We start from the raw sequence: 26,431 nt of genomic DNA, 5'->3' as shown, positions 1-26,431 counted from the left end.
ATGAGATTTAAGAATGTTAGGAATTTTCTCAATTGGGAGCTCTGAGCTATTTATTATATTAATAACTTTTTAAAATCTGATATAAGTTCATAAAACTTCAGAGAAAGGGGAACCTTTATATTGCTTTTAAACCAAGAGTGAACTAGCTTTGGCACTTGGGTATAGCTAAATAAATTGCCATCTTAGACATGAGAAAGTAAGGGGGTCAGGATAAAAACAGGAGAGGCCTAATTGAGAAGCCTGAGGAAGATTCTTATCTCTCCCCCCTAGAAGAGAAAATGGAGAGGAAAGGATAGAATATTTTCTGCAAGCTCCAGCGTATACAAAGAATTATAAAAAATAAATAGGGTAAAGGGTGTATGTAACTAAACAGACATGTGATAGAAAATAGATGAACTGGCCAGAAAAAGAACGAGGAATAGCTGATGGACAGTCCACAGTCTTGGTGTTCCATTAGTATCTTCTTGATTTCTTATCCAGCATCCATTCTTTCTGTCAAGACTTGGGGAAGGACAACTGGCACGTTGGGTAGATCCCAATGTAGCAAACTTTCAGGAAGTCATGGATAAGAGTTGTATAGCGTAAGCAGACATGGTTGAATTGCTATGTACATCATTGGAGGGAATAGTCACATCACAGAAAGCACAGATTCACTGGAAAACTGGAGTATTCGATACCAGCCCTCTCCACCCTGACGGCCCAAACCTCACCTCATCTACTGAACTCTATAATACAGTGTCAGAAAAATTCCTCTGGTTACTAAAATATCCCATCCTTTGAAAGCCAAGTGTTATTGGAAAGGAGGGCACAGGGTAGAACTCAGGCAGTGGTTATTAATGGCACTGCACTAGCTACATATTTCTTGATGGTCTTCCCATTGCTAACATGGTATGCTCAGATGCCCTCTAAGAGACGTGTAAGTACTGTCCTGTACATAGCGTTAAACCACCAGCAAATATTCGGCTTGTGGAGGATTTTGTTGCAATTTAAACATGGCTCAGCTATAATGAAATGTTCAACTGAATTTCCCCAAGTTGATCTATTCATTTATTATTTCTGATTTTCGGCCCTTATTGTGAAATCCTTATAAAACATAAAAATTCTGTTCTATTTGGTCTGGGGGAAGGCAGACATTTGGGGTCCTGGAACCCACTCCTGAGACCTGGATCACAAAGTCAGTTGTGTTTCTATAGAGTACAGAACTCAAGGCTATAAAGAAACTTCCCTAATGTATACCTGAATTAGCATAACCTTGATAATATAATGTTGGCTGCAGATGCCCAGTGAAGGGGAAAATACTCCTTCCTACTTAAGGTAATTTATTCTACTTTCGAATAGCTCAAATTAGGAATTTTTCCCTTACATTAATTCTAAAATTGTTTTTCGACCATCAGTCAAACATCATGTATCTTGCACTATGCTAGATATTGGGATAAAAAGGCAAACGAGGAGACCATTCTTTCCCTCATTGCTCCTACTTTGGTCCTCTTGGGCCAACCATGATGTGTCTAATCTTTCTTCCACATGCTTTAAATACTTCAAGACAGATAAATTTTTCTGCACAAGTGTTTTCTTCTCTAGGCTATCCATCCCCAATTTCACCATCTGATTCTCATATCCCACGATCTCTTCAGCATTACAGTTGCTTCTCTTTGGACACTTTCCAGATTCTCAATGTCTTTTTAAAAGTGCGCCTAGGACTCATCAGTCATTCAACAAATATTTATGAAGCAGTCACTAAGTGTCAGGTGTAGCGCTATGTGCTGGGGATAAATACAAAGAAAAGCATTTTAAACTCCATTTTACTGATGAGGAATCTGGGGCTCAAAAGAGCTTTAGTGATTAGTCTAAGTTTACATAACTGGCCTTCAAAGGTGGGATTTAAACCAGTTAATCTTCACTCCATGTTCAGCACTCTCTGCTCTGTTCCACTCAAATAGAAAAGAGAGACACTAAACTACGCAGAAGGATCCCCATGGGCCACCCATTTACTTGAAAAACCACCTATTAACATTATCTATGTTTTATTGTATTTTCATGAATTTTGTTAAATATTTCCCAATTACATATACTTAGTTTTGGTTCAGGATACAGTGGCCGGTAAGCTGGGTTTTGACCCTTCCACACTACATCATGTTGCCTCCAATGAACAAAGGGTGAAGGATTAAAGTTGTAGAACCAAGGAGTAAGTGTTAACAAATCACTCTCCCTGTATCTGGAGATTTCCAGTAGAGTAACCCTGGGGGATCTTTATTTGTTTCCATTTTTAAAAATCAGTTACTTGGACAAAGGTTTTACAGCATGATATATACCATAAACCATATGATATAATATACTCTACTCCCCTTTATGTACCCTGCCAATGACACATACCTAGCAGGGACAGCTAATGCCCATGATAATAGAGTTAGAACATCCAAAGATCTTGACAGACTAGAGCACTGGGTTGAATCTATTGAGAGGAAATTTTATAGAGATAAATACCCTTATACTCAGGTATAAAAAAAAGCAGCTTCACAAGAATAAGATGGGGACACGATTAGACAGCAGTAGTTCTGAACAAGGTCTGGGGTTTTCAGTAGGACCAGAAGCTCAATGAGAATCAGAAATTTAATGTAGCTGCTTAAAAGAGCAGCATTAAGAGAGTAGAGCTTCCAAGGAATCAGAGGCAACCATCTAACTGTATTTTGCCCTTATCACTTTCTAAAGCTACTTACATTTAGGACAGCTAAGGGGTGTCATAATAGACAAATCACTGATCGGAGTCAGGAAGAGCTGAATTCATAATTTTGCCTCTATTTATTTCTAGGTGCCAGAGTTTAAGAAAGACATTGATAAGCTGAATAATGTCAGCTTATCATTAAGCTGACATTACTGCTTTTTGGAAAGTAGGAAGAGGAGAGTCCTTGAGCCCATATCCAATGGGTACTGACAGATGGAACTGGTTATTTAGCCTAAAGAAGAGAAGAATTAGTTGAGGGAGATCTGAAGATAACTGCCTTCAAGTATTTGAAGGACTGTTATATGGAGTATCTATTAATTTATATTTGACTTGGAAGGACAGAACAAGAAGCAGTAGGTAACAATTGGAGAAAGACAGGAAAAAACTTCCTAAATATTAGTTTTCAAAAGTCAAGACACTATATTAAGCATTGGGAACAGTGAAAGAAGCAAAAGGTAATCAGTCTTTACTTTCAAAGAGATCACAAGGTATTGGGAGACAGGGTAGCTCCCCCTCCCTGGAGCTTTTCAAACCAGAAACCAGATGAGCACTTGTTGGTTACATCATAGTAGGGAGTTCTTTTGTGTATGTGTTGGACTAGAGGGTTATTGAGATCTCGTAAATTCTCAGCTTTCAAAAATCATGATTCTGATGGAATGTTATAGCTGGAAGGAATGTTAGAGATTCTAAGTTCATTTCTTTGTCTCTTGGCTCAGTCCTATCACTTTCTAAGCCAACTTACATTTAGAGCGGTTAGGGGGTGCAATGGATAAATCACTGAATTTGGAGTCAGAAAGTGCTGAATTCATAATCTTGCCGCTGAGATTTACTTGCTGTGTGATACAAGGGAAGGGAATTAGTCTCTCTTAGCCCCTGTTTTCTCATCTGTAAAATAGGTATGATAATAGCATCAACTTCACAGGGTTGTAGTGAGGATGACAAGAGATAACATAAGTAAAGTAGTTTGTAAGTCTAGAAGTGATGTAAAAATGAAAAGTATTCTTCTTTTAAGCTCCTTGGTCAATTCCCTTGACCTTTCTGTAGCATTTGGCACCATAAATCAAAGCCTTCCTTCTTGATGAAGCTCTTTTTCTTGGATTATATGACATAGCATTTTCATAATTTTTCTATTTCTCTGATTATTCCTTCTCATGGCCTTGATAACCATGGCTCTTCCTTTTTTTTTTTTTTTTGACTCCTAAATTCAAATGTTTCTCTAGTTTCTGACTTGAACTGTTTTATCTTTGATATCTATATCTTCTGTTTAATTTTTTCCTTTTTTTTCTTATTCTATAAAAGAGAGCTGTTTATAATGAATGGAAAGATTGTTGGGGAATGAAAAGCACATTCCTCCTTCTCCCCCTTCCCTTTTCCTTCCCTGCCTCAGTCTCTCTGTTTCTGTCTCTCCTTCTCTCTTTCCCTTCTACTTATTCATTTCTTCTCTTTCTTTCTGCTTCCCTTTCTCCAAAAGGTTTCTAATAATGGAATAATTCTTTTTCAAAAAAGTCCAACCAATTTGAACAAAATTTTCTTTCCTTGACTACCTTAAAATTCGTAAAGAACCAAACCAGAAACAAAATCAATTTTCCAATCCTATTAACAAATCAGACAGTTTCCTCTGTTTTGACCCTATTTGGGAAACTTCATGATATCTCTTGGGATTAACTGCAAACATATTGGTTATGTATATACTGTCTCAAAACAATTCATTAAAAGTAAGAAAACTCAGTTAACTAAATACTGTTTTGCTCTGCACAAAGCTTTTATCTGAATTTTCACAGAACCGATTGGCTTAGAGGTTGAAATGACCCAGTGTTTGGGTCCTCTGAAGATACAGTGTCCTTCCTCATACTTTTAAAAATTATGTAACTTCATTTGTTAGCTGCTTCTCCTTCACTTACCTGAGTGAGAATGGAAAATCAGCCTTGAATATCTATCTTTTTGGAGAGTGCCACATTGTCCTTTGTTGTTTTTTGCTTTTATATAACTTTCATTTCCAAATAGATTTCTTCTCTTCCCTCATTCCTGACCTACAGAGATATTCCTTATAATAAAGATGAAAAAAATGAAGAAAAAACCAGTCTAGGGAGACTGTATCAATTGTGTCTGACAGTACATGAATTATTTCACGTTCATGGTCACATGATCATAGGTATAGATCTGGAAGGGATCTCTGGGGCCATCAAGTCCCAACACTCACTTTACAGATGAAGAGACTGAGGCATACAGAAATTTGCCAATGATTGCACAGGTAATAAATAATAATATTATTATTATATAAATAATAAATAATAAAAAAAGTTTCAGAATCCAAGTATTTTAACTTCAGAGCCAGCACCTTTTCCAATGTATTACAGAGTCTCTGGGCTTCCATGGAATCTCTCTTCATTTTGCTTAACATATTTATTTTCCTTTCCCCTTGTCTTAGCATCCTCTGGTTGAATTACTTTAGGAGTTCACAAAGACAAAAAGGAAAATTTGTAGCACCAGCCCTGCAATCAGGAGTACCTGAATTCAAATCTGGACTCAGACAAATAACACTTCCTAGCTGTGTGACCCTGGACAAGTCACTTAACCCCAATTGCCTCAGCCAAAAAAAAAGGAGAATTTGAGGTCTCTCTGGTCACTTTTCATAGACAATGGAAAAGAGAGAATAAAGGAAAATGATTTTTTTAAACCTTAGGGCAAAGGGACTTTCTGTGGCAACATCATTTGAAGCAATAGGTTATAAGCTTCATTAGAAAAATGGACCACGTTGGTCTTTTCTATGTGCTATAAAATATCTCCAGTATTTCCATGTACCATATGGGGTATTCCATAAGTAAGATCTGAAGAGTAAAGGAAATAATTGCTTTCTAGCTATCATTTCTGCCTTGATGGATTTTATTGGTCCTTTATTGTTCAACCTAAATATAAGAATGAAAGTTGTTTGCAGGAAGAATTAATACGAATAAATATGCCATGAAACACTAAATGAAGGCTAGATTTGAAATACTGAAGGGCAAAGGGCATAGACACACATGCAAACAGAGGCTGCTTGTTGATGAATCATGGTCACCTGAATCCCCTGCTTGTTAGAACTGGGAACCTCTGGGTTTCTACAGTCCCATGCTGGTTGTCTGTGGCTTAATTCAACTATAAGTGTCCTTTTCTCACAACTTTGAATATATATATGTGGTATATATGTGTATATATATATACCTACGTGTGTGTGTGTATGTGTGTGTGTGTGTGTATAAAGAACATTTCCTGGTATTAGTGCTAATAAATACTGTAGCCAAGACCACAACTCAAGCTATTGGTTATAAAGCTCTTATTTTTTACTTTCTTAAACCTTTTTGGGGGCCAAATATTTTTAGGTGTGGCTACATTACCAAGGTGAAATTTTATTTTTGGAAAGTTTGAGCTAATTCTCTTAAGTCTTCTGTGAGTTAGAGGAGATGGGAAAAATGTGCTTTTTCAGCTCTAAAAATAATTGTGAGACTCTTTCTGCTCTTGGCTAGCTTTACTAGCTGATGCTTAAAGTTTCAAATGTTACATCCTTTACGAGGAAAAGAGTACATGATTAATTTTTTTATTGGAGTAGGGGTAAATAGGGGAAGCCAGAAAACACTTTAAAATGAAAGAAGTAAACGGGATTCAGAATTTCCACACAGGTGTTGATTTTCCCTTTTCTTTTACTGAATTTTAAGTGTCATTGTTCTCTTTGGCTCTAGACAAAGGAACCTAGAATTCTGCAGAATTCTCTAGAGTAACCGAACGATTTCTTTCTCGTTTTTCCTTTTGGTTTCTGATAGTCTAGGCTACTTTAAAACTAATGGAGTGGCACAAGAATACAATTATGCAACTCCAAAGCAATATAGATAAGGATATTTTTTCCCCTCTCCTTACAATTCCCCCCTTTTTTAGTGTTAACTTAAGCTCAGGGCAATTAAATTCCCAAAGCTACCTCAATGTAACATTAAAGTTTACAATTTAACGGCAAGATTGTTGGGGAATGAAAAGCATAGATTTCCCACACATTCTAACCCAAGCCTTTGGAATGTTCAACTTAGAATATCTGAGAGGAGCCTGGCATTTCACTGCCTGCTTCATCATAACAGAAGGGCTGAATGGGAAAGTTAATGTTGCTAAAAGATGAGATTCCACTTTCCCACTGTGTGTGTGTGTTTACATTTGTATTCTTAATATTGCATGAGAATAGGTTCTTTCGGTTAAAAAAAAAATTGGTAGACAAGGCACACAATATCAGCTTGAGTTTCAGCAGATTTTTGTGAAGCAAATGGCATTTTTCCATAGTCCACTTGGGGCTCTGGTTCTTGTGATTAATTCCAGAAAACTAGAACCTGCCAGAACTTGGCATCCTGTGGTGCCCAATATATATCTTTGTATTGAAGCTGCTCTCAGAGCATCAGAACTGACCTTAGTCCCTGGTCAAATAGGTTTGAGTAATATCAGTAAAAACTGCTGAAAGACTTTATTTGATGCCCAACATTTTCATCAAAGTCTTCCACGGCTTCCAAACAATCATTATTCATTCTTTTGGGAATGGGTGTTGAAGGCTCCCATTAAATTCAGTATCATATCATATGAAGAACACTAAGGCTTTCTGATTGGGACCTCCTCAACTCTTCTATTCATCAAGGCTCAGAATGATCACTCAAATTTTTTGAAAGTAATCTATACTGGATGCCCCTGATTCCCGGTTCTACTCAGTCACTTGTTTCTCAGGGGACATCTGAGACCCTCCTTATAGCTTAATCCAAAAACCTGTTTTCAATCCTCTTCTTCCTAGGTTTTTGATACTGTTGACTACTCCATCACTCTGAATCCTCATTCATCCTTTACCTTCAGAGACACCATATTCTTCTTGTTTTCCTATTATTATTCATCTCCCTCTTTGCTCTTTACCATCTCCTAGTCTTCTTTCTAACAGGATGTGTTCTTTAAGATTCTGTCGTTGTCCTTCTTGATGTTTTATATTTTCTGGGAAATCTTATTCATTGACATGTTACCAGTTACTGCCTCTATATAGACAATTCCCAAATCTGCATCTTTAACTACAAACCACTTCCCTAAGTTTCAAATCCACTGTCTACAGGACACCTTCTCTTGGTTGTTCCATTATCATCTCAAATTCAATATTGATAAAATGTAGTAAAGTAGAAAGAGTGGTGGATCTGGATTTGGATTGAGTTTATAATCTACAAGAAATTTATTCTTTCTGCTCCTCAGTTTTCTGATCTATTAAATGAGAGGACTGGACAAGATGGCTCGCAGGTGCCTTACAGATTTAGATCCCAGATCTCATGTTAAAAATTGCATTTGTTATTTCTTCCCCTAAATCTGATCCTCTATGTCAGCGGCAACTAACTCTGTGTTTCCCACAAAATGGATCCTCAAATGGATCCCATAAATGGATCTCAAGACTGTTGTTTTTCCACTGCCCCCTATATTTTATATACAATAAGTTATCAAGGTCATTCAATTCAACTTCTGAAAGATGACTCACTTCTATCTCATCTCTATCCATTGACACCACTCTGGTTTTGGCCATTTCTCCTCTGCTTTCCTCGTTGCTTTTCTCCAAACTATTCCCTAAGCCTAGGGTATCATCCTTCTTTCTTTTCACTCTTTGGTTACATACCTCTCTTTTAAAAATCAACACAAAGATATGTCCTTTATTAAATTTTCCCTTGTTACCTATTTCCTAGTTGACAGTGACTTTTATCTATGAAAATTCAAGACTTAATTTAAGCCTTGAAACTGGATTTGAGGCGAAGTGTTGATGTAAGACAAATTCAAGTTTAGTCAACAATTGTCAATTAAGCACTTAGAACTAATAAGCACTTAAGCCTTAGGGCACTGGGGTACAAATATACACAGAAAGAAAGACAACAAAATGAGGAATTTTTGATAACTGAGGAATTAGATTTATTCTGCTAAACCCCAGAAAGCAGGAATAGGACTAATGAGTGAAAGTTACCTGGAGGTTGATTTCAGGTCAATATAAAGAAGAACATCTTAGCAATATTCAATGATGAAATGGAGTCTCAGGAAATAATGAGTTTATTGTTAACGGAGTTGCTAAAGCAGAGGATGGTGACGTGGTATGATTTGGGCTAGATGGCCCTTAGAGATTTTGATTCTGTAAGTTCTATGAAGACAGAAAAGGCGTCTTAATTTTCTCTGTATCTCCTACAATGCTATGTACTCCATACATAGAAGGCACTTTGTTGATGGTGACTTTAAGAATGGTTTTATGATTCTATGAGGAGGGAGAGGGGATATTGCCAAAGGTAGAAACATAGTGAAGAACTGAGAAGTTGGTAAACTAACATTAAAATGCAAGACTCATTGGGGTGGGAAAAGTTAGTGGGTAATGATAAAGATGTCACCAAAAAAGAAATAAAAGAACATCAATAAGACATAAAAAATTCATCAGAAAGAATAGAAAAAGAAGCTCAGAAGGGAACACAAAACAATGCAATTTTGTTACTACCTTGTTAAATTTAATGTTCACTATATACTTTAATAAGGTGATGAACTTAAAATGCAGAAGGAGACATGCATTTTTAGACATGACCAATGTGGGAATTTGTTTTGCAGCATTATGCATGTATATATCAAGGGCTTTATTTTCTCAGGGTTTTTTATTTGTTCAATTGGGAGACCAGATATTAATAAAAAAATTAAATAAAAAACCTATCCCAGTAGGAAAAACAAAAACTACAAACTACAAAAGCTTAGACTTTCAAATAGAAATATTTTTGTTTGTCTGTTGAAAATGTTAGTGACTGATAAGTTTATAATTTTTAAAAAAATAACATAATCCTGAAAAAAAAAAAGACAAATGGGAGCCAGCTAAGTCGGGAGACCCATTAGCTGCCTCTTCTTTATAATTTTGAATGAACTGACTAGGAGGAGCAGCCTTATCATTCATTAGCAACCCAGTGGAAATTGACTTATCACACAAGTTTTGGTATAGTTAGGACCTGGAGGATTCAGATATGGGGTAGAAGAAGTAAGTTATGATGCAGAGGGAGGGAAAGACCTGGCGGGGAGGGCCCTACCTATTCTTGTCCATGAAGCATAAGATTGGCTATCAAAACATAAGATTGGACGGCAAAAATGGGACCGCAGAACCAAAAGAAAGAAGCAAAATCCTCATGGTGTGAAGGGAGAGTAGTTCTGAAGCACCATCTCCACCTGCTTAATAATAACATTGCGGAAGCCTGGCCCCGTTGACTGTTAGAGTAGGAATGTCCATGAAATTTTCCCTCACTTTAGGGATTCCCTTTCTTTTCTCCCTATGTCCTCCATCTGCAAAACACCAGAGTTTATCCCCTGCATGTTGCTGAAGCAAGACAGCCTGGTTAGAGGTCCAATCATCTGGATCCTGTCTGTGTCCCAGTGACCTCAGTCACTTTTCCAGGGGTTGACCAAGCATGTCCGTCCTGCTGAGCAAGTTCTGAAAAGCACATTCCATCCATTGTTAGGATGCAGTGGGGCCAGGCCATAGGCTAGTTAGAGTGTGAGGAATATAGGATTTGCATTATCCCCTCAGTGACCTAGAAGTGGATTGTTGACAGCATGTAGATATCTGCCTTAGGTTATTTTCTAAATTACAAAAAGAAAAAAGTGGTTCTAATAATGGGCTGTCCTTCTTACATAAAGGGGACATTCCTAAGCTACCAGCAATAGAACCTTCAGTTTAATATTAATATGGCAATGGGGTAGGAGAGACATAGGAATAAAATAAAATGAGAACTTTGACTCCTCCATTAAAATATTAGTTCCTTCAAGACAGGGATAGTTTTGTTTTTCCTTTGCATTTCCAGAGCTTAGCACTGGCTAGCACAGAGTAACTACTTAATAAATGCTTTTTTGCATGACTGAACACTGTATTTCCCTTCTAGACCATGAGTCCTCTGAAGACAAAGAACCAAGTTTTATGTAAATTTTAAATGTTCTTGAGCAAAGAGGGAGATGTTCTCTTTCTTCGGGAAGGTACTTAGTAAAAGTTTCCTAAATAGAAATTGGAATGACTCAAGTAAAAATGAACTTGGAATGTATTAAAGGGACAGAGAGCCTGCCGAAAGAAAGAGTGGGTGGTGGAGAAATTCTATCCCTCCTTTTATGCTTACCTGAGATCATAGAATCTTTTAAGACACTTTTAGAGAGACTTAATCCCATGAATTCAATGATCATCTCTACCCTGATAATTCTCAGATCTATTTATCTAGCTCTAATCTCTCTGCTAACCTCTGGTTTGCATCTCCAAATGCCTATTGGACATTTTGAAGTAGATGTGCCATAGCCATCTTAAACTCAACATGTTCCAAGCTGAACTCATCATCCATCCTTCTAAATCTTTCTCTCCTCCTAACTTCCCTTTTACTGTCAAGGGTACCTTTATCTGTTCAATCACCAAGACTTTTTTTTTTAATTTGAGCACTGTTTAGTAGTCGTCATCATATTAATATTGTTTAAAGTAGGAATAATTAAAAAGTTTCCTAAACATAGAAACATTGCAAAAAATTCAAAGTCATGTAAGAATAGCATAAATAAAGTATAATCATCCTTATTGTTCTATCTCTTACAGAAATTTTCTAAAGATGCTTTCAGTTCACCAAGACTTCCAACCTGGGTGCCATCCTTGACTCTTCAATCTTTCTCATCTCCTCCCTCTATGTCCAGTCTGTGTCCAAGACCTGTGGATTTTATCTTTGTATCATCTCTGAAATATTCCCTTTTCTCTACTCTGATACTGTCACCACATATGGGCAAGCCTTCTCTAGTCACCTCATATCTGGACTATTGCAGAAACCTGCCTCTTTTAAAGTCTCCTTATCTTAGACCATCTTCCACTCAGCAGCTAAACTTACTTCATAAATAGCAGGTCTGAACATATTCCTCTCCAGATACTTAGTAAACTGCAGGGACTGTCTATCACCTCTAGGATGAAATACAAAATCTTCTGCTTGGCATTCAAAGTCTCTCATCCCCAACCTTTCACAGACTTCATGATCCAGGACACTGGCCTATTTGTTCTTCTTCACATCAGATACTCCCTTACTCTCTGACCTCTGGATTTTTACTCCATTCTTAAAATATTCCCTTTCTTCATTTCCACTTGCTGATTTTCTCAAGTTCCAGCTAAAGTCCTACCTCTTACAGGAAAGCTGATCTGCTTTAATACTAGTGCTTTTCCCTCTTTTTATGATTTCCAATTTTTTCTATATATGACATGTTAATACACAATATTTTTCATATTGTCTCTCCATTGGACTATGGAACTTTTCAAGAACTGGACTGCCTTTTGCCTTTCTTTGTATTCCTGATACTTAGTACAATGTCTGGCACTTAATAAATGTTTATTGATTAATTGAACAATCCCCTCCTAATCATAGAAATGTTGAAAGAGGGTTGAATCTGGAATCCAAGTATCTGAGTTCTAATGCTACCTCTGTTGCTTAATGCCTTTATGGCCTTGGGGACTTCAGGACCTCAGTTTCCTCCTCCTCAAATAATAGGGTTGGACTAGATAGCCTCTAGATCTTTATCCCTATGTTCTTAAAGCACTATATACTCATATATTCTGTATATCTAACGCCTGATTCTCAATTTGAATCCTTTTCTTGAGGTGTGTGTTTGTGTAAGAAATGCTCTATTTTATAGAACTTTCACACACATGATCTCATTTGATAAAGTACAAAGATGGTTAGGGAGATCAGATCTGTATTGACCAGGACTGCATTTGTGAGTGACCCTTAGGTAAATTGCGTGATCCTTCTGTCTATTAATTTATAAAATGAGGAAGCTGGACCATGTGATCTTTATGGTTCCCCTTAGATAGAAAATATTATGACCCTATTTCAATTGCCATTTTCCAGGAGAAAAAATGGAAAAGCAGAGTGATTTAACTAACTCATTCCCAGTCATTCAGCTAACTGCCAGAGTCAGTCCTAGAAATTGGGTGTCCCATTTTCTAGACTGGTGTTCTATCCATTATGCTTTTTCTTTTCTTTTTTTTTCTTTTCTTTTCTTTTCTTTTTTTTAAATTTTTATTTAATAATTACTTTATATTGACACTCGTTTCTGTTCCGATTTTTTTTTCCCTCTCTCCCTCCACCCCCTCCCCTAGATGGCAAGCAGTCCTTTATATGTTGGATATGTTGCAGTATATCCTAGATACAATATATGTTTGCAGAACCGAACAGTTCTCTTGTTGCATAGGAGAATTGGATTCAGAAGGTATAAATAACCCGGGAAGAAAAACAAAAATGCAGATAGTTCACATGCGTTTCCCAGTGTTCTTTCTTTGGGTGTATGCTTTTTCTTAAAATGACTTTTCCCTTTGTGCATGTGCCAATTCGGTTCTTATAGGAGATATGGAAATTGTCAAACACAGAAGGGCAGAGAAGGGAATACAGGGGAAATTTCAAACAAAATCCTTGACGCAATGATATTTAATAAATCCTCCAGTAGCACATGATCACGATAGTTGGATTCCGTGTTTTTTTTTTTTTTTTAATGATGGTCATTTGTACTATGGGTTAGCTTTGGTCTCATGGACAGTGTAGGAGCAATAGATGGGTAGGAGTTTTATAGAGTCAGACTTCAGCTTGATATAAAAAAAAAACAAAAACAAAAACAAACTTCCTGACAATTAGTCAAATTGTCTGCCTCAGAAGAATTGGATTCACCATCATTGCAAGTCTTTAAGAAGAGACTGGATGACCAGTTGTGGAAGACATTAATGTTATATGAGGGATTCTTGCTCAGGTACTGGTTAGAATCAGTGACCTCAAAGGTGTCTCCCACCTTTTCAGTTCTGTCTATCTGTAGTATATATGGATGATTGTCTCCCTGGGTGAAAACTTAAAAGGATATTATCACGTACAAGACAGTTGTCACCGCAATGTAAAATCCTGATTGACCGTGAGAAGAAATAGCTAAAACTTTAGCTATATCATTTCAGCTGGTGATTTTCCATCACCAAGCAACTCCAGGACTGAGTATAACATTTATGTGTGTGATACCTGGTGTCTCACTAGCCGACTGGCATTGCCAGAAAATTTCATTAAGGAAACGTCTCTTTCTTTATGAAGTAAAAAGACTTTTCCATTAAGAAGACAACTTTCCCCCTTTCCTGCTTTCACAAGCTCGGGTCCCCTATATAGTTGATACTAAAAGCATAAGGTTTGGGAGTCTTATTGTTTTATAGGAACCCTGCTAGGAAGTTCAAATAGGCATGACTGGCTAGAGAAGAAGAAGCTGACCCAGAATGGTCTTTTAATCCCATGGCTTCCAATCTCACACGGTTACTAAGCAGACCAGATTTACAGTTGTCTTAGTAACATTTAAACAAATTACACAACCTCATCCCTCAGCCTTCTTTTTCCCAGAGTACAGCTGTTCTAATCTCTGCTGCATTCCAGTGAAGCGCCCTTCACAATGCCAGGAATTCACTTGAGTCTGTGGTTTGGATGAAGGCAGTTTAAGTGAAAATTTGATCTCCAGTCCCTCCCTTTCTCCCTTTCTCGCCTCTCACCAAACCAAACTATTGCAGTATGACTTGGGTGATAGGGCACTGACCATGAAGGCAACATTTCCAGACTACAGAACTGATTGATGCTATAATAGGGCCCAGAGATACTGGAGGATGTCTCCAATATGGTGGACCTGATGGTGGAGTTTTGCAGCTCCTGGAGCTTTCTGCAAGACATGTCCTCTTTTCTCACCTGTTTGCACTAGTTTGAGACTTCTCTGACTGACTTCTCCACCTTGCTCTAGGAAGCTCATAGACAGAACTTCATTATCCTGAAATCTCATCAGCCTTGGTATTCTATCTCATCATCTGCTTGGAAGATGGGGCCCTGAACTCCAAATTTGCATTTAAGAAGATCTTCCTTTGAGTAGAGAAACATCTCTTTCATTTCTCACCTGGCTGGAATGCTTTGGAACTTCTCTGACTAGTTTCTTCACCTTGGTCACTGAGTCCATAGCTTCTCTTCTTCTTCTCCTTTTCCCCCAACCCCTTCATCTTTCTTTTAGATTGTGGCCATGGGCTTTCTATTAGTATCTCCAATGCTTAGCACAGTGCCTGGCAGCTAATAGGTTCTTAATAAATGTTATTGATTGATTGACTCTCAATGAAGAGGGAATGAGCCATGACTCATTTTATATTTTATATTTTATAGCAGTCTCATAAGCTACTAGAGTTCAAAGCTGGAGGCCAATTATGGTATTTCAAATATAAAAATATATGCAGGCAAATCTATCTCCCTTACTTCTACATAGAAATGGTTGTAGTTTATAGGAGCTATAGGAAGGTAATATGAAGTAGTGGGGAAAAGGCTAGCTTTGGAGTCAGAGGATTTGAATTAATATCACCCTTCTGCTACTTACTACCTGTGTGACTTGGGGAATGAAAAAAAGGAAGGGAAGGAGGGAAGATCAGAGGACAGAGGGGAAGAACAAAAGAAGAAAAGATTAAGAAAGAAAGGGAGAGAAAGGAAGGAAGGAAAAAAGAAGAAAGGAAAGGAAGGAGGAAGGGAAAAAAGGACAAAGAAGAGAGGGAACAAAAGAAGAAAGAAGGGAAGGAAGGAGGAAGCATCTATTATGTGAATTAGACTATCACAGGTCGGTTGGAAGGGTCAGATAGGTTAGAGAACTTTGGGTAGACAGGAGCCAGAGCCTGAGAGGTCAGGATATTGGCAGCAGCAACAAGTAGGAAGAAAGCAAACTGTTTGCTTTTTGTTCTCTTTTGAACTCTGTGTGGGTGGGGAAGGAAAGGCTGAGGTCTGCAGGTGTGAGCTTGAAACTAGAGTCCCAGAGGCATATTTTGGTATTGATTGTGTCAGGTTCAGAGTAGGTTCTCGACTTCTCAGAATGCTTCTTTTTTTTAAAAATTTAAATATATATATATATATATATATATATATATATATATATATATATATATTTCTTACAAATTTCTTGGTTCCTTTTGCAGAATGGGAAGTAAATGATTGATTCAGAATATACAATCCATAGAAGACTTGGGTCAAAAATTCAAAGCCATTAAGATTTCAGTGCTTTCTTTTACCCAAACTCCATTATGTCTTACACTTGCCTCAAATACTGCACAACCATAAGCTGAGACCTCTAGGCTTCTATTTTGGGATGAACTAGGACAAATTCTCCTTTAAGGCCCCTACTAATGCTAAAATTCTATGAAGGTCTGAGTCTGAGCATGTGAAAGTCATCCAAGATTCCAACAGTATTAATTGATCCTTTTTAGTAATGCTTCAAGGTTTGAAAATCAATTTATGCAGGGTGTCCCCAAAATCTTATAAAGTTTTAGAAGTTTAAAAACCACACTAAGATTTTTGGGACACCATTATATGCGATTTTAGTTAAGCCTTTTAAGAGTGAGTAGCAACTACAAGTATTTTGAGCCCATTTTATAGATAAAGAAACTGGTTTCATGGTCCTCCATTAAGTGCTGGAGGCGGGATTTGAACCTGATTTTTCTTATTCCAGTCTTAACACTTAAACTGTTTCTTTTTATTTTCCCTTTTCATATTCTGGGAGGAGTCTTGGAGGTAAAGAGAATAAAAATAACCATTTCATTTTGTGGTTTTTTTGTGCTCATCATTAATGACATTTTCTTGCTAGAGATAATATATGTATACACACATGTGTAAGGTCATTTGCAAACATATTCTAATATAAATGCTAGCTTAATTATTATCATAGTGAGAAAGCCCATGGCTTCTTGACAATTGAAGTTAGGCTTTAGGGAAAGTGCAGAAGGTCAGTCTATTGAAAATCACATAGTTATTAACTGGAAATTAAATTTGGTTTGATAGTTTTCACCTGTCTTCTGGAAGGATGAGATTTCCTCTTTCCCCCTCTCTCCTGGAACTGGGATTTTTAAGTTCCAGAAATCCTGTTCCTTGAAAATATTTGTCAGGTCCATCTGACCTCGTTTTCATATCATGGCTCACTGACACATGCAGAATGATTCAATGTCTCCTTCTGCTAGCTCTCAGACAGCTTTGGAGAGAAAGATAATGTCTGCTGCCTTTTTCTGACTCAGTTCTGGAAAATGAGAAATTCTTTCCACTTATTGTTTGGGGTCATCCATTCCAATAATTCATTGAAAAGGTGTTTTTCACATAATAACTACCCAAGGCAGGGAATACAAGCATTCTTGTACCCATTTTATAGGAAGATCCTTTTCCAGGCTTGCAAAGATTGATGGTTTTCTATAGTGATAGTTTAGTTAGCAATAGAGTTGGAAATCAGCTAGCCTTCAAGCATCCAGAAACATGAGGCTCTTTGTTGCTTTATTTATTCCTCCCCCACCCCCCACTAATTAGCTGCAGTCCTAGGTAATATCCCAATGTTCCAGAGGGTTGGAGTGGAATTTCTGGCTAGCAAAGAAAAGAGGTTCTGGGGATTGCAATCTAGCCATATATGGAAGAAGCTCACCTTTCACTCCGTAGTTTTCATTTTGAAGTGGGTGGGTCATGAATGAAACTGGACATTTTAATCTAAGCCACCAGACTCCTCCGATGACTTCTATTTCTCAGAGGTCCAGCAGCCAGATAGCAGAGAGGACTCTGGGTCAGGATAAGGAGGGGTGGAGGCAGCCAGGGAAGACAAAAAACCTGAAGGGAAGATTGATGGATGGATTAGGTCACAAAGTCAGGAATCAGGGGGGCTGCGTTCTCTTCCCTGACTTGTCCACTTCTTTGATAATTTTGAATAGCCTGACAATATCTAGCATTGAAAAGACTTGAAGGTTTTGGATCATCTCTTAAACCCCATGATATTTGCTAGTTGTTTGATCTTGGTCTTCAAACACTTATTAGCTTCGTGACTCTTACCACCTAATGTAGGTTTGCCACCATTTCCTTAAATTCCTGTAAAATGGGGATAATAATAGCACCTACCTCCCAAAGTTGCTATGAAAATCAAATGAAATAACATTTATTAAGTGCTTAGTATAGGGCCGGCAGATGACAAGCACTATATAAATAAATGCTATTAGTATATTATAATTACAACTATGTTATATAATCTCTCTGAGCCTTAGTTTTTTCCCCCTGTGAAATGGGGATAATAATACTTTTGGTCTATTGGATAGGATTGTTATAAGAAAAGTGCCTTATAAAACTTAAAGTGTTATATAAGTGTGAATTACTATTGTTATCATTCTGTGTTTGTAAGCTGGGGGAGGGACGAGGATCATACCTTTATCATCATTATCATAATTAGTATTTATATAACATTTTAAAGTTTCTAAGCCCTTTACCTATGTTATTGCATTTAGAATTCACAGCCATCCTAGAAGGTTGATGCTACTATTATTATTACCATGTTTTAGATGAGAAATATGAGGCAGATTTGCCCATGGTCACAGAGCTAGTAAGTTGTTGAAGCAGCATTGGAATTCATCACTTCCAGACTCCAATTCTAGCACCATATCCATTGATTTATTATCCATCTCTGCAGCCATCACAATATCTTATATAATAGCAAGAGTAATAGTAATTCATTTATGTAAGGATACGTGCTTTATAGAGTGCTATTAATGTGTGACTTGGTGGATAAAGAGCTGAATTTGCAGATGAGACTTGGATTCAAATCCTGTCCTACCACAGGACCCTTAACCACCTTGTGTAGGCAAGTGGAGAAGATTACAAGTACCCAAGAAAGTGCAGAACAATATTATAAATAATCTATTCCTATGGAGGTTTCCAGTGCTAATGAAATCATAGGTCTGTTCTGGCCTATTTTTTTAATGGCAAATATTTATTGACTACTCAATTATAAAGGTCATTTTTATTCATCAAACTAACGAAACTAAAACTCAGTTAACCTCAAACATAATATTTATGCATAATACAACAATCCTCTTAAAAAATGCAGGGCCCTTTTGACTTGATGCCCTATATACATGGCTATGATGAACGGGGATAATTATTGTACTTCATTCAGTTAATGTCAACCCATAAAGAAATTCCTTCAGTACCTGTTGATTCTGTCTTCCCACTACCAAACACTCATTTTCTCTTCATTCTCTCTTAAGATGTCTATTCTTTTCCATCCAGAAAGAGTGAAGAGTATTAAAGTGTCTTCAGCAATGTAAAGAATTATTATCCCCCTCTTCTTCCTCCTCTATCTCACAAATGTATAGTGTCTTATTGTTTTGCACAGTAGATAAGATATTGGATTTGGAGATGGATAATCAAGGTTTCAGTCTCAGTTCTTGGATATTTATATCCTCATCAATCATCATCAATACCAGAATTTGTATAGCTTTAAAGTTTAAGAGTCCAGAGTCAGGATAATCTGAGTTCAAATCTGGCCGTGGATACAAAATAGCTGTATGATCCTATTGGCCTCAGTTCCTCATCTGTAAAATGAGCTGGAGAAGGAAATACCAAACCACTTCACTATCTTTGCCAAGAAAACACCAAATGGGATTATGATGAAATGACTGGATGAGGTATACACTATACTTCTGACTTGTATTCTCCAGCACCTAACACGATACAGTTTCCTTAATAAATACTTGTTTATTTATTTTCTCCATCAAAATCTTATGTCCATTTTACAGAGGAGAAAACTAAGACTCAAGGTATAGTAAATGATCGGACATACATCTAGTAAGGTGCCAGAGAAGGAATATCAGGTCAAGTCTCTTGTATATAGATTCCATGCTTTTTTCCATGCTCCAGGTACTTCTCTAAATATATCTGGTTTGCAAATTGAATTAGGTCTAAACTGGATGTGCTGGAAGTTCCCAAAACTCAGGTGTGTTTACTGAAGTAACCCCGGGAGATTATCAAAAGTAAAGAATAAGTCTCCCAAATTTCCTTTCAGTTGTGTATTAATTAGTTATTATTCTTTCTCTCCTTTTGCTTCCTAACTCTGTGAAGCAGTTTGCTCAATCGTGGGAGCATCAGTTTGACTGGGACTATGCAGAGAGTCCCTGTAGTCCTTTGGGAGTTGCCTGTTGAGAAAGGAATCTCCTGTTTGCATGTGGTTCATTTTGGAGATCAGCTACTCTTTCTATACTAAGCCCCAGCTTACTCCCACACTGGGGTTGTATTTTAATAGACCAACATGATATAGCTGGGAAAGAAATAAAAATGAAGCGGGACTGTAGTCTGGGGACTGTCCTTCAAAGAATGCCCCTTATATGTTTCTTCCTCTGCCTAAAATGGTGGGGGGAAATCTATTTTTCACAGTCTATCACTCTCATGGTGCCTTGGAGGAACATGATGAGTTTCTATTATTAACCTGATGCCTTTTGAGTTGGTTCGGGAAAGTTATGTATCAATATTGATGGGTCCTCCTGACAGTTTCCCTGGTCTGTAACACACATTGAGCCCTCTCTCGGGTGTATGTATGTGTGTATAATAAGAAGTTTTCATGACAGAAATGATAAAGCAGCAAAGAATCTCCACCCAATTACGCCACCTTCCTTTTTTAGGGCTTCGTGGGAACCCCATTTGAGGGTCAGGGTTAAGGAAAGAGATTTGGTGATTATATTACATGTATCCCAACAGAGATTTTCTTGAGCATCACTCATGGTTTAGATAATAGCCTCATAGAACTTGAGAGTTGTGAGGATCCCAAGGGATTAACCAATTCAGCCACACTTTTTTTTTTTCAGAATGAGAAACTGAGTCGTAGAGGGGGAAGTGGATTAACCAGGAACAGAACTGACTTCTGAATCTTTTGTTCAGTACTCTTTTCACTAGGCTGATTTCTTCAACATATTAGAATTTTATATTGAATATCTTTTCATTTGCTTCATTAAGCAAGAATAAGTTGGCCAAAAGTCCTTGACTAGGCTAGAAACCTTCATTGAATTTTTAAAAAAAAGTTCTTGCTTGGATGATTTCAGAAAGGCCTGGAGAGACTTACATGAACTGATGCTGAGTGAAATGAACAGGACCAGGAGATCATTATATACTTTAAGAACAATACTGTATGATGATCAATTCTGATGGACGTGGCTCTCTTCAACAATGAGATGAACCAAATCAGTTCCAATAGAGCAGTAAAGAATTGAACCAGCTACACCCAGTGAAGGAACTCTGGGAGATGACTGTGAACCACTACATATCCCAATCCCTCTATTTTTGTCCTCCTGCATTTTTGATTTCCTTCACAGGCTAATTGTACACTATTTCAGAATCCGATTCTTTTTGTATAACAAAGTAACTGTTTGTACATGTATACTTATTGTGCATTTAACTTATACTTTAATATATTTAACATGTATTGGTCAACCTGCCATCTGGGAGAAGGGGTGGGGGGAAGGAGGGAAAAAGTTGGAACAAAAGCTTTTGCAATTATCAATGCTGAAAAATTACCCATGCATATATCTTGTAAATAAAAAGCTATAATTAAAAAAAAAAAGTTCTTGCTTCCTTCCTGGGCAGATGTCACAGGTTTGCCTCACACTGGAAGTCACTGATATGTGACCAGAACAGGGTTTGGATGTTGGGAAACTCCAGCCTGACTCAAAAGAATCCATATGCTGCGCCTCTGAGTTTGCATTAGGGAAACTTTTACTTGGGCTATAAGGGGTGGTGTTGATCAGGAGACAGATTGAAACCCTGAATGAGGAGTCTCCAAAGTCACTGAATGTGCAAAGCCTGTGACAGCTACTTTTGGGTGTGATTTTTTTATTGAAAAGAGAAGAGTGAATGAAAAAGAGTCATTGGACAGGAGAGGAAGGGCTCCTCTGTTCAATTCTTTCCAATAAGCATTTAATAATGGCTACTATATACAAGGCACTGTACTAGGCACCAGATGACAAAGACAAAACAGAGTCTGTTTTCAAGGCGTTTACTTCTACTAGAATGGGAGGGTATAAAGATGCACTCCTATTCTTAGTGATTTAAAATAAATATTAAATCATTACAGATCCATACTAATGGCTTTAAGATGCTGCTTCCTCTAAGAAGGTCTCAGGGGCAGTGCTATTTTTCATCTCAATGCTCAACATATTATATCCTTACTCTAATAGCCACTTAATAAATATTTTTAATTGAACTGAATTTAATAATCTTATTGATTTCAGGTTAATTCATAAACTAGCAACTCCCTCTGAAGAGTTAACCCTTCAAGATCTGGATATTACTTAAGTGAGATAGGTTTTATTATTTCAATAAAGTCAGGATTCTCCACCTGGGGCAATATTAACCAATGACATAGTTTTATTGAGTAAGGGATAGAAGTCTTGGTGTGTTTTATTAGTTTACTCAAGTACTTATTGATTTCTCACATCAAAATGTGTGCTTCATAATGTCTAGGCTTTTGTGAGGTTCCTCTTCAGCTGAGACCTACTTTTAGTGTTTCAGGTAATGGCTTCATAAGTTTAAGAATTCTTAATCTTTTTGCATGTGATGGACCCCTTTGGGAGTCTGGTGAAACCTATGAATTCCTTCTCAGAACACTGTTTTTAAATGTACTAAAATAAAACACATCAGATGGCAGAGAAAACTAATTATATTGAAATATAATTATTGAAATGTATATTTGGTACTATTATTATTCCTATTTTACAGTTGAGGAAACAAGAGCAAATAGGGTTTTTTTGGGCTACCAAATGTATACAAACAGAAATAATAACCAGACATCTGGCTAAAGAAAATGCCAATGAGGTTTGCAAAAGAATTATATGGGGACTAGACAAAGATGCTCCTTTAGAGGAGATCATAAGGCGCTGTGCCACAGTGGGCACAAATGCTTATTATACCCAAACTATGATGAACATGGAAAGACAGGGTCCCTCTTGGCAAGGGACTTCTAGAGAAACTCGTCGATGTTTTCAACGTGGAAAAGTTGGACATTTGAGAATTCATTGTAGATAGAATGAGAAGACAGGGTAAGAGAAAACCCAAAACCCCGTGTCCAAAATGCAACCGAGGCTTAATTAACTTTGGGAGTAGGTAATATAATAATAGTATAGCAGGTAGAACATTGAGCCTGTAGCCACAAAGACCTAAATTCAAATCCTATCTCAGATACTATTAGCTGTGTGACCTTGGACAAGTGACTTAACCCTGTTTGCCTCAGTTGCCTCATCTATAAAATGACCTGGAGAAATAAATGGAAAACTTTTCCAGTATCTTCACCAAGAAAACCCCAGATGGGATCCTGAATTGTCAAACATGACTGAAATGATTGATCAGCATTAGAAACTGAGTGTAGGTGGGTGGAGAAGACCAGCAATGTCCTCGTACCAAATAAGTCTAAAAGATCAAGGATTCTAAGAGGCAGCAAGGTAGGAGGCTATTCCAGGCATGCAGAAGACAGATGGATTGTCATGCGGGAAGAAGAATAAGGAAGTCTGTTTAGGTGCACTAAAGCACAAGGTAGGGAAAATTATGCATTAAGAGTAGAAGACAGAATAGGTAGAAGGCTATAAAATATTTTCAATATCAGAGGAGTTTATTCCCATTCTAGAGGGAATAGAGATCCATTGAAACTTACTGACTTACTTACGTAGGAGATGACATAGTCAGAATTAACCTCTAAGTAAATCACTTTGGCAGCTGTTAGGAAGAGTGGTTGGAATTAGAAAAGATAAACTATGAAGACAAATTTAGAGGTCATTGAGATGAGGATGGTAGTTGTGTGGGCGAAGAGAAGGGAACATATATGAGAGAGATATTGTGAGGAAAAAGAAACAATTATCACTGATTGGAGATGGACATAGATCAAGAATCTTCTAAGTTACCAAAAACATTTAGAGAATGTTATCACATCCTCCTAAAATCTAATAAAAATTTTTATAGACTTTTGTCATATGAAATAAACCTTCTAAATTTACCCAGAGGTATTCACTTGCTGGAGATCAGCAATTCATCTTTGTGAGGCTAATTAACTTCCTTGAATTTAGTCTATGAGGGAAAAGCCCAAAAAGTCTCCTTATTTTAACTCTATAAGTTAAATGCTTTAGAGTTGACATATCAATTTATTTTGTTATTAATGTGGAGAAGAGAGCTTTTTCTAACTTAAATTTAATATCTACAGGTTCAAAATTTTTTTGGGGAAGAAATTATCAATTAAGTTTAACAAGAGCCTCCTTTATTGATCAGATTTTTATTGCTTTCCTAGTAAAAGGCTAGTTGTAGAGGATGCAAGACTTACTCATTGAATTAATTCGTATTGCTGTTTAGTCATGTCCAGCTCTTTGAGACCCCATTTAGTTTTTTTTTTTTTTTTGGCAAAGGTACTGCAATGGTTTGCCATTTCCTTCTCCAGCTCATTTTACAGATGAGGAAACCGAGGCTATTTAAGTGACTAGCCTAGAGTCACATAGCTAATAAGTATTTGGAGCCAGATTTGCACTTTCTGACTCCAGCCCTGGCACTCTATCCACTGTGCCACCTAGTTTGCCCTTTAAATCATGTTAATTATATTGAAGGAGGCTAATGTTGCAAGGAAGATGGGACACTAGGTAAATTCATATTGTGTGTGTGTGTGACCTACAGATAATTTATAAAAAAAGACATAGTTAAAAGTTTTCATGAAAGTATTAATTAAAGCAATCTAAGGCCCATCCTGTCTTCCATCCCTTCAAAAAAAAAACAGTCTTTCCACTGTTCACATAATTGTGCTAAGTTTATCCAGGTGAATAAAAAGCAGCAACTTTGGAGAGGGAGATAATGCTTCTAAGAGTCTAGGGTGCACTTCTCTTCTCCTCCCTTGACCTCTTCCATTCAATAAAATAATAGCCACAGTACTAGGATTCAGTTTTCTGCCAGTTTACACTGGAAAATTAGGCCAACTATCTGTCTCTGTTTCAGTTTCTCTATTTGTAAAACAGGAGGCTTATTTGCACTAACCACTGTATTCATCATGGTCATTACAGACTCTGTGACTCCATTTCACATGATGCTCTGTGGTTTGTGCTATACAGATAGGTCCTGGTTCCATTCATTGGGATCCATGCGCACCAATGAGGGTTTGAGGGGAAGGAATAAAGGAAACAGAGTTTGTTCCCCCAAGTTCAGAGAAGTTTGGAAACTGTGTCCAGTGTCTCTCTTAGTGGTGTGGGGGAAAGAAAACTCCTGCTTTTTCTTTCCCATCTTTTGGCTACGTTCCTGTTTCAGCAGGTCTATTAGTTCTAGGGCAAAAGTTGTTTTATCCACAGCGCCTTCAGGATATCTAAGCCAGCGGCGTTTTGCGGAGGCCCTCAGAACTTGAATTCCAAAGCAAACAAAATCTCCATCCGTTTCCTTGAGAGCTCGGAGGGTGGAGCAGGGTGAGGTGGGGGAAAGCACCTATTGTGGTTTGTAGCAAGGAAAATTCTGCATCCTCATATCCTAAGTATCTCACCTGCGCCTTCCCATAGAAGTTTAGAATGTCAACTCTGAAAGGAACCTTGGCGATCTAGTGCCCACTTTCTATAATTTTGGTTCGCAACCCAATATGGGAGATGGTAACTGAATGTGGGAGACAAGAAATGATGATTTATTATCAATAAATGTTTGCTTTGCATACCTATTTTATATACTTAGATAGCAAGGCGTCACGTAAAAATTTATTGGGGGGAAAAGGGGTGGCGCGTGGAAAAAGCTTAAGAAATACCGCTGTAGTCCACCTTTCACTTGACAGGTGAGGAAACTGAGGTCTTAGAGGAAGCACAACTGACTCAGATGTTGACACGGGGGAGGACAGTCAGAAGCCACTTAATGGGAAAATACAGTAAGGTGATCGGGGTGGGGGTGGGTGGGTGGGTGAGGAGAAGCGAAGAATTTTCAGTCATTCTAACCCACTTGTTAGAGGATCCCCCTTCATCCCTCCAAGATGCAAACTGGCTGGGAACCCGTCTCATTTCAGGAACCTCGTATAGTTTGGAAAGTTTACGAAAAAAAAATAAGGTAACATCACCAGCCTTCAAAACTCACCTCCAAGTCCGCGCGGGACGCCTCTCTTAGGTTCCCTCGGAGATTTCAGGAGGTCTCAAACCCAGCTGCGTCACCGCTGCTCATAGTTTTGGAAGGAAGTGCTGGGATTCCTTTCTTTTCTTTTCTTTTTCTTCCTCTCTTTATCCTCTTCCAAGTCGAGAAGTTTTAATCATCTAAAGGAAATGGTGAGAAACTGTTGTTTCTGATCTTAGATTGTCAGATAACTCCTAGCCCTTCCTCCCTCTGTCTCCTCCCCTTCTCTCCCCTTTCCCCCGCCCCCTCCTTTTACACTCCACCCTTTACACTCTTTCCTTGTGTACCTGGGCAGTTAGTTCATTTCGGAGTCTGGGCTGCCCTGTCTGCTCTGGATAAGAAAAGCTCCCTCTGTTTTCCCTCCCTCAAGCTGGCTCACGCCCTGCATTTTTGAGGTTTCACTCTTAACTCAGCCCTGCCACTGATGTCAGAGACACGACTTCCTGAATTGGACTGTGTGTGTGTGTGTGTGTGTGTGTGTGTGTGTGTGTGTGTGTGTATGTGTATGTGTGTGACTTCCTTTTCTCTCTCTTTCTCTCTCTCTCTCTCTCTCTCCCTCTTTTTCTTTCCTTCTCTTTCTCCCCCTCTTTTTCTTTCCCTCTCTTTCTCCCTCTCTGTCTTTGTCTCTGTTTCTATCTGTCTCTCTGTGTGACTCTGTTTCTCAGTTTCGCTCGACTCTGTCTCTTTCTGTCTCTCTGCGTTTCTATCTCTGTCTCTGTTTTTGTCTCTGTTTCACTTT

The 26,431-nt window shown here is 37.8% G+C and overlaps 1 protein-coding gene across 3 annotated transcripts in view; it reads right to left on the bottom strand.

The window, feature by feature from the left end:
- The window catches only part of KIAA0040 (KIAA0040 ortholog), a 45,565-nt gene that overhangs the window by 9,960 nt on the left and 9,174 nt on the right, over positions 1-26,431 (bottom strand). Inside the window, exons 1-3 of one of the 3 annotated variants that reach the window (XM_051998917.1) lie at positions 25,980-26,172; positions 25,660-25,832; positions 17,207-17,385 (exon numbers count right to left, since the gene is read on the bottom strand). The gene's annotated coding sequence lies outside the window, so the exon portion shown is untranslated. Of the gene's footprint in view, positions 1-17,206; positions 17,386-25,659; positions 25,833-25,979; positions 26,173-26,431 lie in introns of those variants that run through there. The other 2 variants (XM_051998918.1, XM_051998919.1) reach the window with 2 other exon arrangements.

This window comes from Antechinus flavipes, chromosome 4 (assembly GCF_016432865.1).
Source record: "Antechinus flavipes isolate AdamAnt ecotype Samford, QLD, Australia chromosome 4, AdamAnt_v2, whole genome shotgun sequence".
Taxonomy (NCBI): Eukaryota; Metazoa; Chordata; class Mammalia; order Dasyuromorphia; family Dasyuridae; genus Antechinus; species Antechinus flavipes.
The sequence above is the reverse complement of the archived record's forward strand: the minus strand, read 5'-3'. Positions and strand labels throughout refer to the sequence as shown.